The sequence below is a fragment of the Poecile atricapillus genome, chromosome 22 (assembly GCF_030490865.1).
Source record: "Poecile atricapillus isolate bPoeAtr1 chromosome 22, bPoeAtr1.hap1, whole genome shotgun sequence".
NCBI classification, from domain to species: domain Eukaryota; kingdom Metazoa; phylum Chordata; class Aves; order Passeriformes; family Paridae; genus Poecile; species Poecile atricapillus.
Window position 1 is genome coordinate 6,596,226 of NC_081270.1, and position 16,921 is coordinate 6,613,146.

Here is a 16,921-nt window from a genome sequence, read left to right on the forward strand (position 1 = left end):
ATATAATAACATTAACATAACATAATATAACATTAACATAATATAACATAATATAACATTAACATAATATAACATAATATAACATAACATAACATTAACATAATATAACATAATATAACTTCTATTCTATTCTATTCTATTCTATTCTATTCTATTCTATTCTATTCTATTCTATTGTATATATTATATAATACATTATATATATTTATATATCATGTATATTATATAATATAACATAATTATATATTATATATTTTATATTATATAATATTATGTATATATAATTAATATATATAAATATATATATATTAATATATATATATAATTAATTCTATATTATCCTGTGATGAAATCCTCCAGCCCCCTCTGTGCACCACTGTGGGAGGCTTTAGGGACACAACTGGGGCTCAGCTCTCTGGATTGCCCCCACTGAGGCCTTCCCACAGCAGCTTCTTCTTCCTCCCAGAGCATGCTGCTCCTTGTTGTGGCTCCTGGCGTTATTCCATGAGGAAGGAGGGAGTGCAGGAGGGAAGGGGACATGAGGTGAGAGCTGGGACACCTCTCCTGTGAGGAAAGGCTGGGAGAGCTGGGGGTGCTCACCTGGAGAAGGCTCCAGGGAGAGCTCAGAGCCCCTTGCAGTGCCTAAAAGAGCTCCAGGAGAGCTGGAGAGGGACTGGGGACAAGGGATGGAGGGACAGGACACAGGGAATGGCTTTAAGTGGACAGAGAGAAGGGTTAGGTGGGATATTGGGAAGGAATTCCTGGCTGTGAGGGTGGGCAGGCCCTGGCACAGGGTGCCCAGAGCAGCTGTGGCTGCCCCTGGATCCCTGGAAGTGCCCAAGGCCAGGTTGGACAGGGCTTGGAGCAGCCTGGGACAGTGGGATGGGATTAATTTGAGGTCCCTTCTGACCCAAACCAGTCTGGGATTCTGTGATTTTCATGATCCTGTGCTTTTGGAGTCAATGGACAGGCTGCCCCTGGATCCCTGGCAGTGTCCAGGGCCAGGTTGGACGTGGCTCTGAGCTCTCCCTGGAGCTTTGGGAAGCACAATTCAACACCTCCAGGTCTGTGACTTACAGCCTTTGGCCCCTTCACCACCTGCCAACTTATCACAGAAAATGATGTGTCATTCTCAGGTCTCAGCTTGTCCCTCCCTGCTGCCTGCAGACACAGCTTTTTGGCAGTGATTCCCTCCTCCCCAATCCCTCTGTCTCTCTCCCTGCTCCCCAACTCCTTGTCTCTCCCATAAGGCATCTGCTGTCTGCAGAGAAAGGCAAATAGGAGTTTGGAATTGGGATTTTTCTTTCCTTTTCATTTTTTTTCCCCCCCTAGGGATTGAGTTCTTCCCCCTGTGCTGCCAGGGTCCTGCAGAACATCCAGCCAGGCCTTTCCCCAACCCCTGTGAGGCTGCTCACCCCTCACTGTGCACAGAAAACACAAATCCATCCTCCCTGAGAGCCACATGCAAGCTGGGACAGGCACCCTGAGGTTCAGGGAAGAGGGACTGAGCTCTTTATTCAGGAAATCTCTCCATTCAGCCATGTAAAGGAGCCTCAGAATGCAGGAGAAAAGTTCCGTCCCACAAGGACTGACTGTGGAGAGTGGACCAAAACTCTGTGAGAAACTGTCAGGAAGCAGAAAAGGGTTTGATTTGATTTAATTTAACTTTCCAGGCAGGCTGATCCTGCATCCTCACATGCACAAACACCAGGATGTGGCTCACGGATGAGGCACACTGCAATAAATTGTTATCCAAAATCCATTTTTCACACCAATCCTGAGCATCCAGGGAGGGATGGGAAGGACACAACTTTTCCAAACACAGCCCAGAAAAGGTGCCAGCTGCTGTGTCCTTCCAATCCCTCCCTGGGTGCTCGTGATTGTCAAGGATAAGAGGTTTTTGGGCAGTAGCTTTGACCCAGAAGTCAACATTTATTGCAGTGTGATCTTTTGCTTTAGACTTTTTTCCTTGCCTCACCCTCAGTAAGCCTGAAGTGAGATTGATTTCTCTTGCCTGTGTTTGCTTGTTTGGTGGATCTGGGATAAGACGATGAGAAATAGCACAGGCACCGAGGTTTGGCTGCCAGAGCTGCTGGGGGACAGGTTTGTGCTGCCAAATCCCTCGGGTTTTGTACAAGGAACATTCTTTTTGTCACCCACGTTCCTTCAGCCGGCCTGGGCTCACCTGGAGACAGCTCTGTGAGCCAAGGCAGCACCAACAGCACGGATGGTGCTGGATCCTCATGGAATCAGGGAGTTATTAAGGCTCTAAAAAGACCTCCAAGATCATCAACCTTCACGTGATTTAACTCCCACGGCCACCAAACCACAGCACAAAGGCCTGCTGGTTTTTTTGAACACTTCCAGGGATGATGACTCCACCCTGGGCACCCTTTCAGTGAAGGATTTTTCCTTAATATCCAACCATTTCCTCTTGTTCCCTGGGAACAGAGCCCCACCAGCTGCTCCCTCCTGCCAGGGACACCCAGAAGATCCTCCTTGACCCCAGAAGGAAACAATTTGAAAATCAGCCTCTCATTTTCTGGGAGGGAAATGATGATTCTGGCAGGGAATCCCTGCTCCTGCCTGGAGTTTGGTGGCTGCTGGAGTATTTTTCCCCATGAGATGCTTTTGGTTCTCTGTGACTTTCGGGAGGAAGTTTGACAAAGGCTTTTGAAAGACTCGGTAAATTGCATCCTTCACAACGCCTTTGCTGACACACTTAAAGCAGGCAGAGGAACACAATTTTCCTTTAAAGAGGACATGCTGGGTTCTCTGTCTCGTGTGCCATAACCAGTAATGAAAGTCAAGCACGTCCCCTGCACACTCCCAGGCTCGTTTAACCCTTCTTGCTGCACTGCCTGCTGCGAGATGCACGAGAAAAGACAGCAAAATACTCAAAACCTGAGCAAATCTGCAGGGGAAATGGGGAGAAAAAAAAGTCAAATCCAAAAATGTCTGATTCCAGAAAAGCAGGAGGAATTGGATTTTTTTTTTTTTTTTTTTTTTTTTCTTGGCTTAGAGATCATATTTACAGTTTGCCCTGCTGGAGTTTTAAAAACAGCAGAACAAATTTCTAATTAAAAGATATAGCTTGACAAACTAACTCCAAACATCTGTTCTGTAGTGTTTGTAGCTGAAACTTGTGTAGTTAACAATAGGATGAGTAGATAACTGATCCATCAGGATCATCCCCTGTCCATCTGTGGCCGTGGAATAACTCAGCTTCTCCTGAGCTCCTCAGGTGAGTCCTTGCTCAGAATTCCCTGGGTTAAATCCCCTGGCTCAGAGGGAAATCCTGGCTCAGAGGGAAATTCTGGCTCAGAGGGCCTCAGCTCTTTCTGCTGGCATTGATTTATACGCCAAGTTTGGAGCAATGCTCAGGTTTTCCTCAGGTACAACTCAGGTACTTGATTAGATTTGTGGTTTGCAGTTAATAGTGAGCACAGCTACAAATAATGAAGTATTTCACCTGTGACTTAAAAAAATCAGGAGAAGAGCAACTCCTGGCGTGGCAGCGATGTTGTGTAAGGGGAAAAATGAGAGAAGCTCCCCATCTGTGTCCCCACTGGCTCTGAACAGTCCTGTCCTGGTCACTGAAGGAGATTTTCCCTCTCAGGTTGTCATGAACAAGCTGTGTGCATGTGCTTGGAAAGGCTCCTGCACGTAAATCGGTGTAAGGACGTCCTGCCCTGGCAAAGAACTGGGATGACACCACCAGAGAGAACAGATCCACACAGGAATGCAGCCCAGCTTCCCAAACACTGCCAGGGCTGGGCAAAAAACATCCCCCAGACCTGAGTGTGCCTGGGGACACCCAGGAGGGGAGGGAAGGGAAAGGGAAAGGGAAAGGGAAAGGGAAAGGGAAAGGGAAAGGGAAAGGGAAAGGGAAAGGGAAAGGGAAAGGGAAAGGGAAAGGGAAAGGGAAAGGGAAAGGGAAAGGGAAAGGGGAAGGGGAAGGGGAAGGGGAAGGGGAAGGGAAAGGGAAAGGGAAAGGGAAGCTTGGCAAACCCATCTCCTGCCAGGACAAACCATTCCAAAGCATTGGAATTAAAAAAATGATGAAGAGGCAGGGAGCCCAGAGGCACAGACCACATTCCAGTGATGCCAGGAGAGTCAGGCTCCAACCAGGAAGGGTCTCCAAAAGGTGGGAACTCGGTGAAGTGGAAGGAACTGGAGGTGGTAGAACAGAAGATTAATTTCAGGAAAGACGTGGAGTCATGGAATATATAATCATGGAATGTCCTGAGCTGGAAAGGACCTGCAAGGACCATCCAGTCCAACTCCTGGCCCTGCACAGACACCCCAACAACCCCACCCTGTGCCTGGGAGCGTTGTCTGAAGCCTCCTGGAGCAGCCTCAGGGCTGTGCCCATTCCCTGGGGAGCCTGGGCAGTGTCTGCACCCTCAGGGGGAAGAACCTTTCCTGAAATCCAAACCCCCTGGCACAGCCTGGACAGCAGTGAGTTAATACATGGAAAATCTTGGATTCAAGACCGTGGCAATGGAGCTTCCCTAAGGAAGGGTGGTGGGTGCAGTGGGACTGGAGCTTGACTAACTCCAGGTGACAATCTGAGCACCCCAGGGCCAAGCAGTGTCCTGGGGCAGCTCAACACCTCCATGTGCTCTCAGGGTGACAACTGAGGTGCAGCCTCATTGTGTTTGTAGGCAACACCAGAGATGAGGAAGAGGCTGGCAGGGGAATGGCAGAGATTTATCCCACAGGAACCTCAACAAACTTCAGATCTGGGCCAACAGGAACCTCTCAAACTGCTGGGGGCCAGGGCAGGGTGACTCTGGTCAGCGTGGGATGGGATGGGATGGATCAGGCTGCTGGGAAAGGAGCGGGAGGACAGATGGAACATGAGTCAACAGTGCACTCTGATGGCAAATCAGGGAATCCACAAACTGGCCTTCAGAAGGACCGGGAGCAGGAGGGAGGAGTTCACAGTTCCCTCTGTTTGTCCCTCTGTTCTTGTCCATCCTCCAAAGCCCCTTCCCCACCCAGAACCAGAGGGGGTGACAGAAACACACGGGGGATGTGGCAGGGGCTGGCTGAGGTGGCCCCAGGATGGGTGGAAAGAGTTGGTTTTGATGGTTTTGATTGGAAAGATGATGCTGAGGGGCTGGAGATCACAGCCCACAGCTGGAGAGCACTTAGGGAATGGCACCAAAGGGACAACAAGGCTCCAGGTGGGATATTGGGGGAAAAAAAAGCCAACAAAGCATTATCCCTCACTCCATCAGGTCCCCAGAGTGACCACATTACCCAAAATATCTGCTGCTCCCTGCAGGATGAGCATTCCCAGTCCATGATCTCCCACTCAGCTCCCTCATCTGCACAGCAAAGAGGCACCAGGATAATTGTTAATTATTAACTCAAGAGTTCATCGTGTGCAATTCTATTTACCCAAAACTTCTCAGCGAGCAGATGTCAGTGTTGAGACCTGTTCCTCCAGGAAAGGAAAGGAAAAGTGGAGGATATTAAAATCAATCTGTGAGCCACCGGTGTTGTGCAAATTGGACAGTCAGTGCCACAGTTTTGGATATTTCCTGCTTTGTGCACAACTGAGGGAATAATTTATGATAACAATTTTCATATAATGTAGAGATAAAAAAAAAAAAAAGAAGAATAGATCACTGTGGTAGCTGGAGGTGAGGAAAGCAAAAGAAATGGAAGAAAATAAATTAACCAGTAGCTGAATTTTTCACATTTGTGTATCAGCAAAAAACTAAACTAGAAAATTTGACTCATTCAGAGCAGACAATGTTTTACTTGTTCTTAAAGGCATCGCTGGGAATGAATGCAAACTGAGAGGGAGATGTATGCAAATTCATGCAAATTCATCTGCAAATCAGCACATACCATCAGTCTCTTGGCACATTCCCAGCGTCTCTGTGCCGGAGGGATTGAAGAGGATGAGGGGCAGTGGAAGTGTTGTGGTCCCTCCCAGCAGGACCCACAGCCCTGGCCTGGGGTTGGCTGCCCTGGGGCTGTTTTCCTGTTTTCCTTCCCTTTTCCTGCCCTTTTCCTGCCCTTTTCCTGCTCTTTTCCTGCTCTTTTCCTGATTTTTCCTGCTGTTTTCCTACTGTTTGTTTTCCTGCTCTTTTCCTGCCCTTTTCCTGCCCTTTTCCTGCTCTTTTCCTGCCCTTTTCCTGCTCTTTTCCTGATTTTTCCTGCTGTTTTCCTACTGTTTGTTTTCCTGCCCTTTTCCTGCCCTTTCCCTGCTCCTTTCCTGCCCTTTTCCTGCTCTTTTCCTGCCCTTTTCCTGCTCTTTTCCTGCCCTTTTCCTGCCCTTTTCCTGATTTTTCCTGCTCTTTTCCTGCTCTTTTCCTGCTCTTTTCCTGCTCTTTTCCTGCCCTTTTCCTGCCCTTTTCCTGCCCTTTTTCTGCCCTTTTCCTGCCCTTTTCCTGCCCTTTTCCTGCTCTTTTCCTGCTCTTTTCCTGCTGTCTTTTCCTCCCTCCTGCACTCCTGCATCTCCTCCTTCTGTCCAGGGAAAGCTCAGGAACAAGGCAGGGACTGACACCTGCAGTTCAATTTTCTGCCCATCATCCTTCTTCCTCCAATAATTTTCCCAAATTCTGTCTTGGCTTTTCCAAAAGAAGTGTGTGCATTCTCACACTCGTATTTCTTTGTACTTTGGATTTCTCTGTATTTAAGGATTCACCTCTTCTGTTTGCCGGCATCGTTCCTCACGCCCACGCGAAGAAACGCTCATCGTCGTTTATTCTCTGCTTTCCTTTCCAGATCACCTTTTTTTATTTAAAAAAAAATATTCTGTCAGAATGAAACATTTATGAGTGTTCTTCATTATAGGATTCATCCTTATCTCCTGGGACCAGTGGTCCTTACTGACATCCAAACAGTTGGACTAAATTATTTCTCTTTTTTCCAAAGGAAAATAGCAATTTATTGTGAGCTTTTGGGGTATTTTGTAGGGGATTATTTCTTTTTTCCCTTCTGTTTTGTTGAAACAGCTTTGTATGAATTGTTCAGGACACGAATAGTTCTGTGAAAGTATTAAAATGCATTAAGTTACTCATCATTTAACATTAAATCAAATCCACCAAGAGACATTTTTTGGGCAGTGTCAGTACCAACACCCAGCTTTGAACGTCTTCCCAATTCTTTCCACCATCCCAGCCTTACCTGTTGTGCTCCTCACCTGCAGAATTTTGTCTATTAGGACTGGAAATAGCACAGGGAAAAAAAACAGGATTTATAGTTGGACTATATTTATAGTTTAGATTTATATTATTTAGATTTTATTATTTTTTTATTATTTTTTTATTATTATTATTTAGATTTATAGTTGAAAAAATCAGTCAAATGTTGGACTTGACAGCCTTGGAGCTCTTTTCAAACCTTAATAATTCTGTGGTTCTATAAAATAATAATTACATTTTTAAGGCTATGTTTTTATATAGCCCCATACACATATATTTTATATATGTATTTTATATTTTTAGGGCTGTATTTTTAATAAATATGCTGTCACGCATTTAGGAGCCCCACAAATAAAGGAATAATGTGCAGCTGGGTTTATGTGTAGAATTAAATATCAGAAGAGTTTTTCCAGAGAGGCTGCTTGTGGAGGCCAAGGGAAGGTGTCAGCCAGGCTCTCCTGGTGGCCAAATTGGACCAAATTATTTTTAAGTCTTTAAAATTATTTTTAAGTCTTTTCCCCATCTTTGGAAATGCCTGTGAGTTCCCAGGTCAAGAGCCACAATCCTCTTTTTTCTCCATGTTTTTCTCTGATTCCAAATTAATTATGCCATGCTCAAACCCACCAAAACAAATGCTACGTGCTCACAATAGTAAAAATCACCACTAATATATCATTAAAATAAATAATAATGTAATATATATAATGTAATAATATTATTAATAGAATAGAATGGAATAAAATAGAATAATTATAAATAATGTAAATAATGTAATATGATATAATATAATAGAAATAATAGAAATACTATAATATAAAAATAAAATGTAATAAAATATAATGAATATAATATAATATATATAATATATAATATATAATAAATATAATAAATATACTATAATATATATAATATATATACTATAATAAATATAATATAATAAATATAATATAATAAATATACTATAATATACTATAATATACTATAATATACTATACTATAATATACTATACTATAATATACTATAATATAATATACTATAATATACTATAATATAATATACTATAATATACTATAATATACTATAATATACTATACTATAATATACTATAATATAATATAATATAATATAATATAATATAATATAATATACTATAATATAATATAATATAATATAATATAATATAATATAATATAATATAATATAATATAATATAATATAATATAATATAATATAATATAATATAATATAATATAATATAATATAATATAATATAATATAATATAATATAATATAATATAATATAATATAATATAATATAATATAATATAATATAATATAATATAATATAATATAATATAATATATCCCAGGGTCTGCTTGAGCAGCCTGCAGTGGAGCTGCTGCTGCTCAGAGCTTTTGGTGTTTGTGCCACCTGCATCGGGCAGGGATCTCTGGGCACCCAGCCTGCTCCTGGCCCATGGAAAACCTCCTGGAAAAGCAAATTTGTGTCACTGGAGCCCCATCCATGCCCCAGGGGGAGGGGGGAATCCTCCTGTCCCTGCCTCAGTTTCACCCAATGTGTCCAGCAGGATGGGTGTGGGACAGTGGTGCTCCCCCTCTTCCCGAGCTGGGAGCCAGGAGATGTCACTGCTTGAAGTGCTTAATTAGCAGATTTGTCTTGTCCTGGACCTGGACAAGACAATAAGATTCAAATATTTGAATATTTAAATGAGATTTTAAGTCCCTGAAGGCCAGATCAATGGGACACGGTGGTCATTGGCTCTCATTCACAATTCATCTTCCTTAAGGAACCTTCCAAAGAGCCAGAGTGACACAAAACCAGTTCACAGAGCCATAGAACGCCCTGAAATTCATCCCTGGAAGGGATCCACAAGGATCATTGAGCTCAACTCCTGCCCTGCAGGACAATCCCAGCAATCTCACCATGCTGGACTTTGTGGGTTTCCAACCATGACCTGACAGGAAAGAGCCTGGTGTGACCCCAGAGCTGATCTTTGTTTGAGTTGTAGCTTGGACTAAATCACCTCCTGACCTCAGGACATCCTTCCATTCTGAAGGGCATCCTTGGGAAAAATAAATGCAAAAATAAAAATAAAATCCCAAGCACAGCTGGTGGAGATGGAGTGTCTCTCCCACGCTGTCCCAGGACACGAGCAAGTTCATCCAACCTTTTGAACCAAAAGGAGTTTTCTTCTCTGGACTTAGAAGACCATTATTTGAATAATCTCACACCTGCAGCGTTTGTCCAGAGCTGCAGCTGTAAATCTGCTGTGACAGCTCAGCACAAGGGGGAGGTCTTGTCTTACCTTCCAGTGCTCCAGAGGTGCTCAGCACACACCTCAGAGGGGCTGGGATCTCCTGGCATGGCTCTGGGAGATGAAATCCCTTGCAGAAAGGTGAACAAACACAGGAGATCTGGAATGGCTCTGGGAGCTGAAACCCCTTGTAGAGAGGTGAACAAACACAGGAGATCTCCTGGAATGGCTCTGGGAGATGAAACCCCTTGCAGAAAGGTGAACAAGCACAGGAGATCTCCAGGCATGGGTCTGGGAGCTGAAACCCCTTGCAGAAAAGTGAACACAGAAGATCTCCTGGAATGGCTCTGGGAGCTGAAACCCCTTGTAGAAAGGTGAACAAACACAGGAGATCTCCTGGAATGGTTCTGGGAGATGAAACCCCTTGCAGAAAGGTGAACAAACACAGGAGATCTCCTGGAATGGCTCTGGGAGATGAAACCCCTTGTAGAAAGCTGGACAAGCACAGGAGATCTCCTGGAATGGGTCTGGGAGCTGAAACCCCTTGCAGAAAGGTGAACAAACACAGGAGATCTCCTGGAATGGGTCTGGGAGCTGAAACCCCTTGCAGAAAGGTGAACAAACACAGGAGATCTGGAATGGCTCTGGGAGATGAAACCCCTTGTAGAAAGGTGAACAAACACAGGAGATCTCCTGGAATGGCTCTGGGAGCTGAAACCCCTTGTAGAAAAGTGGACAAGCACAGGAGATACTGGGAGGACTGAGATTGGGGTCAAGGAAGAGTGGGGAAGGTGGGAAGAGGAACAAGGGGAGAGGATTGTCAGTGGCAGGAGCTGCTCCACCAGCTCAGTGATCCTTGTTTCATCCTCTGTCCTCTCTGCTTCGTGCCACTGTTGGCACCTGGAGTGTCCCAGCTCCAGGGACAGTGGATCAGCCCAGCTGCACTCACGGTCTGCTCTGGCACTGGGACCATCTCAGCACCATCACTGGCCCTGGTTCCAGCACAAACTGGGCTGCCCCACACTGTCCCTGCACTGTCCCTGCTTTGTTCTCCACAGCAGAGAGGAAAAAGCAGCTGCCTGTGTCAGCCCTGCCTCTCCAAAGGGAGACTGGGGGAAAGAGCAGGCGGATTTAACATCAGAACTCGGGCCAGAAACACAACTTGGCCTCTTTCAGTCCCACTGTGATGATTCACTGTCCTGCCCACTCCCTGAGCACCTGACACCACAAGCCAGCTCCAGCTCTGGGCTCCTTCTGAGCCCTCAAGCTGCTTTTTTTCCCCGTTGGAACAGCCCTGGACTCGTGTTCACCCAAGATCTGACATAATTTTTTCCACCACTCCATCCCCACCCCTGCCATGTCCCAAGTCCATACCCTGATGCTCAAGTCATGTCCTTTACCCTCTGACAAATAAAAGTCAGTTTATACCCAGTGACACGTGAAGAGCTGCGTTATTCTCTGTTCACCTCCAGAAATGGAGAGATTTTGTTCCCTGGGCTAAACTGGCACTTTGCTGTCACAGAGCTCCCCGTTGCTGACCCAGGGGAGCACAGAGAGAGAATTTGGGCTGTACACCAAGTCCCCAGAGATGTGTTTGTCCCACAGCAGTGTCTGGGACGTGTCCCTGTGCACGTTTAGAGCAGAGAAATCATCCCCCCGACCCGGCTGGCGCACGAGGAGTTAATGGAAACTGCTGGATTAAAATCATTACATTGTCCCTGGCAATCCCCGCTGTTAGCCACGGGGAAGGGCCTCGTCTGCAGCTCCCTTACAATAAAATGAAGGGTAATTTCATCCAGTCACCTGCTGCTGACCTATTTAAAGTCCCCGGAGCAGGGCAGAGCAGGTCGATGTCACCTCAGCCCAGGGCAGCCGGGTCACCCTGCAGGTGACACGTCCTGAGGTCACCTCTTGTGGGGCACAGGGCACCCACAGCACCCTCCCAGCGTGGGCAGGCAGAATACAAAACCAGTCCACAGAGCCAGAGAACCCCTGAGTTGGGATCCACACGGATCATTGAGTCCAGCTCCTGCAGGACAATCCTGGGAATCTCACCGTGCTGGACTTTGTGGGTTTCCAAGACCTGACAGGAAAGAGCCTGGAGTGACCCCAGAGCTGACCCTTGTTTGAGTTGTAGGTTGCACCAAATCTCTGGGTCCTTGGGCAGGCTCTGGGGTGGAGAAAATGATGTCAGATTTCAGTGAACATGAGTCCAGAGGTGCCTGGGGAGGGAAGGGGCTGCACAAACCCAGCTGAGCCCCAGCCCAGGGGTCACAGAGCCCATCCTGGGCTCTTGGGGAGCCCTGTGCCTCCCTCCTCCTGCTGCCCAAATCCCCCCATCCTCCTGTGGGCTGAGGAAAGGGAAGTTTCCCTGCACTCATTGCCACTGGAGCTGCAGCTTTCCAAACTTTGAAGACTCCACTCTTCCTTCTTGCAGCGATTTGGTTTGCACAGCCAAGGCAGTGCAGTGGATGCAGGGGAGAACTGCAGGCTGCTGGTTTGGAGGTCAGACAGCAGCTCCAACATCCTGGGACATGCCAGAGGATATCCCTGAGAGGCACAGACCCCCTCCCTGGGGTCACCCTGGTCCCCAGCAGGGATTGCCTGCCTTGGCTGGGTCACTCTACAGAGCTCAACCCTCCCATCCTACAGAGGATGTACAATAATATTAGAAAGTTTTTATATCTCTTATCATATTCTGTCTTTTCCAGCTCTTGGAATCCCTTGGTGACTATGAGAGAAATGCTGCTTTCATCAAAAAAATAAAATCAGAAAGTTTTGCAGCCCCACTGGCACAGAAAAAAAGCAGTGGATGCGATCCCAAGGGCTCCAAAAGGCAGCTTCAGGGGGTAAAAAATCCTAAAACCTTCATGGCCAGGCATGAATCCACCAGTATCTTCTCTGCTGGTTGCCCTCTCCAGGGTTTCTCTTATTCCTGCACACCTTCCCCTCAGGCTCCCATCTCCCTCCCACCCTGGAGCCTCTCTAACCATTTTCTCCCCACTCAAGCAAAGTGATATTCCCCTTTTCCCCGGGGGGAAATCCCAGGAGTTCCACAGCTCCAAACTATTCTGGTGTCAGAAAAACACCTGTCTGGTGGCAGGAAAAAGGAGAAACGGGGTGGGTGATGCTGGGATGGGCAGGGTGATGCCACCACCTGTCACTGGGACACCTGGGACCACCTCCAGTGTCAACTCATCCTGCAGATGGTCAGGGTCCCACCAAGCTCCTGCCCAAGGAAGCTCAAAGAAACCCACTCCTGGGTGGCAGGGGTGATGGAGGTGCTGGGTGGGTAGAAATCATGGGCTTAATTAATTAACTAATTAATAATTCCAATCATTAAGGTTGGGGAAGCTTGACCATCAACCCAGCACTGCCAGGTCTGCTCCTAAGCCACTGCTGCAGGCCATGTGAAGTGAGTCCTGTCCTTGAAAACAGGTTTCCCTTTTTTTTTTTTCCTTGTGAGGGAGATTAATACCTTTCAATTTTTAAAACACATAAAGGTTTCCTGTATGTTCACTGGACCCCATGAAAAAGAATAAAAAAAAAAAAAAACATGTAAAAACTCCATTATTTTGAAATGTTAAAAACTACTCTGCCAGGCCAGGCCGTGTCATTTTAATACCCTTGTGATTGTGTGTGTTTCCCTGCCTTACCTGCAAGGGGAAATCATCATTTCCAAGGGCCTTTGCTGGAGGCACGAGGTGGATTATCAGACCTGTGTCCTTCGTTTAGCAATAATAGCCATTAAACTCCTTGTTGCTATGGGGCTGCAATTTCCAGAGGCGATCCCCATTATGGGAGAGCTGGCTGCTGGCAAGCAGTTAATGAGAGAGCTTTGAAACAGCTCAGTGAAAACCCAGCTCCCTGCAGGCTTCAGAGCAGCTCTGAAAGAGGAGAGGGAGCCAAATCTGGCTCCAGCTGGGACAGCCCCGGTGTGGGGTGGTGGTGGATTTGCTGTTGCTGCACAGGCTGAGGGAAGCTCCTGTTGGAGGCACCAGAGAGAATTTTCTGCAGAGATTGGTCATAGAATTGTAGAATTCCAGACTGGTTTGGGTTGGAAGGGATTTTAGAGCTCATAAAGTCCCAGCCCTGACGTGGCAGGGACACCTTGGTGGCTCCAAGCCCTGTCCAACTTGGGCATTGGCCTTGGGCATTTCCAGGGATTCAGGAACAGCCACAGCTTCTCTGGGTACCTTCACAGCCAGGAATTCCTTCCCAAAATCCCACCCATCCCTGCCCTCTGGCAGTGGGAACTCATTCTCCCTTGTCCTGGCACTCCATCCCTTGTCCCAAATGCTTCTCCAGCTCTCCTGGAGCCACCCCATGGCATAGATATAGATATAAATATGAATAAATGAGAAATTAAAAACAAATGCACATGCTCTAAAAAGGCAGACCTGGGCTATGCAAACTAGTTCTTAGAAAAGTTGGAATACACATTAAAACCCCACAGCAAAATGGGATAAAAGGGGTGTTCCAAAGATACCAGGTGTGCTCCTGGCAGTGCTCTTGGCCATTTTAACCCTTTGCTTTATTATCTTTGTCTCCCAATTGTCTTTTTGTTTATATTAAACTTTTTATAATTTATTAAGGGAGTGAAGCTCATTTTTCACATTTCCTCTCAGGCTTCTGACTCTTGTTTTGTGATTCCCTGAGCTGGGCAGTGACAGCAATGGCACTGCTGGCCACCCCCTGCTCTGCCACCTGAGCCACTGCCACTAATCCTGGACACAGGAACGTGCAGCTGGAGCCCCTCTGGAACTCTGCTCCATCTTTTGACTTCCAAATCTCACTTCAACTGCACAAAAACCGTGGATAAAATGAGCCAGCTGGTAACGGGACACAAAGGCTGACAATGGTGCCTGGGAGGACACAAAGGACACCCAGGGGGACAACAAAGTCCTGGCTGGGCTCTGCAGTGTGGGGCCCTGGGAGGGGGAGATCCCCCCTCATCCTCATCATGGTTCAAAGGAGAGAAGGGCAATTAGAGCTGGAAATTGCCTTGCTGTGCCACTGTGAGAGCCTGAGAGCCCAAGGAGGAGGGGACAGCGCAGCCCAGCTTGTCCCTGGGATGTGTCACTGCTCTGCTGGCATCAGACAGTGCCTGGAACACTGAGAGCCTCCCTTGTTCATTTTCTAATTCCTTCTTTAACTGATTCATCTGCTCAGACTGTTTGGTTTGAGGTGCTTTTGCTTCCTGCCAATAAGAAAAATCTGAGCAGAAAATATCCCCATGGGTCCCCTCCAGCCAGCAAAACCAGACCTTGTTCCCTGTGTCCCCACCTGTGACCTGCTCTGAACCAGGGGCTGAGCAGCAGCTGGGGCCTTCCTGAAGATCTGTAAATGCATCTTTTTGGCAGGAAAATAGCAGGGATACCCTTCAGGGCAGAGAGATTGAGGATCAATACTGAGAGAAAGCTGTAGGGGAGAGTTTTTTCCTGTGTGATCATGGAATCACAGAATCCCAGAATTATTGGGGGTAGAAAGGACCTTAAAGATAATTTCATTTCAACCCTCTGTCATGGTTGTGGTGATGAGAGAGCCTTAGCTGGCAGCAGAACTCCCACCCAGCTGCCCACTTCCTCAAAAAATTGGGGAAAAAAGGGGGAAAGAAAACTGATGGGCTGGGATAAGATGGGGAAGTCACCAATTACTGTCACAGGTAAAAACAGACACAGTTTGGGGAAAGGTAAATTAATTTATTGCCTTAAAATTTGAGTAGTGGGAAACAAAAAGACATCAAACCAACATGTTTCCTCCTCACTCCCCAGTCCTTTCTCATATTCAGTTTTGCTTCTTCACTCCGAAATCAGCCCCCTCCAAGAAAAAATGGTGCAAGGGACATTGAGGGCAGCAGGTCAAGGTCAGCATAAAGTGATTTCTTCGTTTTTCTCCTTCCTCCTCACCTTTCCTGTGCTCCAGCACGGGAACCCCCCAGGCTGCAGGAAAACCTCCTGCAGTGTGGTCCTTCCTGGGCTGTGTTTTCTTCAGGAATATCCATTTGCCCTGGAGCGGTTCTCCATGGGATGCTGTGTGAGGATCTGCCATGGCATGGTCCCCTCCACACTGCAGGGGACATCTGCCCTGCTCTGAGTCCTCCTTGGGCTGCAGGGAAAATCTTCATCCCCATGGAGCCCCTCCTGCTCCTCTTTTCCCTTCCCACTTCACTTTTCCCTTCTCCTCCCATCTGGCATTTTCTCCCACACGTTTTCTTCACACATTTGCACGGTGAGGCTTCACTGGGGGGCTCAGCCTTGGGCTGGGAGCTGACTGGGACCAGCCCCCCACTGCACCCCACAAATCCTTCCTGTGCAAGCCCATGTGGGATGGCAAGCTGCATCCCCAAATTCAGCCAGGGAAATGGGCTGGGAGAGGGAGCCAAGGAGAAGGAGGAGTTCCTGGAAGCAGGAGAAGAGGGGTGAGGGTCCCAGCAGGTGCCACAGGAGGGAAGGGGCTCTGTGTGGGAGGAATTTCCCACACTGCTGATTTCCAAAGTGTCTGCATTAGTCACCTTCGTGCCAAAGGTTGCTTCTGGGCAGGGATGGAAAAATAATTCAGCTGGAGAGAGCCTGATGGGCATTCTGGCTCTCTGCTCCAGGACAAGCTGTGTAAAATACCTGGTGAGGCAGTGGAGACAGATGCAGCCAGCCTGGGCAGATTTTTTTGCTGATCTGCAGCTGAGGCAGGGGAGAAGCCTGAAAAGCCCTCAGCCAGCTGTTTGTTTTGGTCATATCCCACTGATTCCTGGTCAGAGCTATCCCACGGATTGACCTTTGGTGTTATGAAACACAAAATCCTCTGGCTGCAGTCCCTGTTTGATGTTCCCTCCTGGCTGTGGCTCCCTGGGTCACAGGGATGCCCTGGGAGCAGGAGGGAGAAGCTGCCCTGGGAACCACAACATCTTCTGAGGTTTCTCTAAGCTGGGACCCAGTGTAAAACCATTCAGTGGAGGCCACTCTCAGTCCCCCCCCTCAAAGGATGGGTTGAGAAATATCAGTTAATAAGTGAGTTTTAAATCAGAATAGGTCACTCAGAGTTCTAACATTGTGTGGTTTAGCTGCTTGCTTAGCTTTCCTTTCTTGGTCTGAGTAGCTGGATTTGCAGAAGCCTCAAGTCACAAGCTCTGAACTCTCACCCAGATGTGCTTTTGGGTGGAATGGAGTTCATTTTCCCAGTCTTTTCCCTCGTAGCTGGTAGAGAGCAGTGTTTTGAATGCAGGAGGAGAATAACACTGACAACACACTGATGTTTGAGCTGCTGTCCAGTGCTTTCCCTAAATCAGGAAGGCTTTGGGCTCCCGAGCTCTGCTGGCTCAGCGAGGGCTCAATAAACACAGAGCAGGAGATAAGGAACCTCCAGCCATCAGTGGCATCAGCTCCACAAGATAAGTCAATGTCCCGTGTGCATGGAGACAGAAAGAGTCCAGAAAGGTGTCAGAGGAGCCCAGACCAAAAATCACCACTGGAGGCACAAAGA